We start from the raw sequence: 643 nt of genomic DNA, 5'->3' as shown, positions 1-643 counted from the left end.
AGCAACATGGGAAACTCCTTTTCGGGACAGCAACTGACCCATACATGCGACCAAAAGTGAAAGTCCCCACAAGGAAAACAAATGCGCTCTTTTGTAATGATATCAGTGTGAGACCTGTATATGTTGTCACCTTGCGGCCACCCACAGGGATATTTGTATCAAACGGTATTTGTCCAGTGTTTGTCTGTGCATTGCATAACCTGGACGGACTATATGTTTTTTCAACCAAAACGTTAACTTCATTCACTCTCAGCGTCTGAAGGTGGGGAGGTATCACCCTCTGTCCATGCTCCAATCCAGCTTTCTCTTTCATGTCCCTCTCTCCGCCTTCCCCCTTTCGCGCCGTGGTTGAACAAATGCAGCCTTCCATTCGTCCTTCCTTCCTTTTTACTCACTGCACACTAATAAAATGTTTGGATATTGAATACAGAAAGAAATACATAACTTGTCTACAGACCATATTTGAGCTTCTATCATCTAGTTGCTATAGCGACAGCTGCCTGTCATATAGATCTGGTCTCTATACGAGCCTGGTTACTGTTTAACCTCTCCACCCACATTTGCCCAGATTAGGAAAATCAATAAGATAACAGCTAGGAGTACCTACCTACGGCTGGGGCCTTACCTTGCATCAACACTACCT

The sequence above is a fragment of the Oncorhynchus nerka genome, linkage group LG20 (assembly GCF_034236695.1).
Source record: "Oncorhynchus nerka isolate Pitt River linkage group LG20, Oner_Uvic_2.0, whole genome shotgun sequence".
Taxonomy (NCBI): domain Eukaryota; kingdom Metazoa; phylum Chordata; class Actinopteri; order Salmoniformes; family Salmonidae; genus Oncorhynchus; species Oncorhynchus nerka.
The sequence above is the reverse complement of the archived record's forward strand: the minus strand, read 5'-3'. Positions refer to the sequence as shown.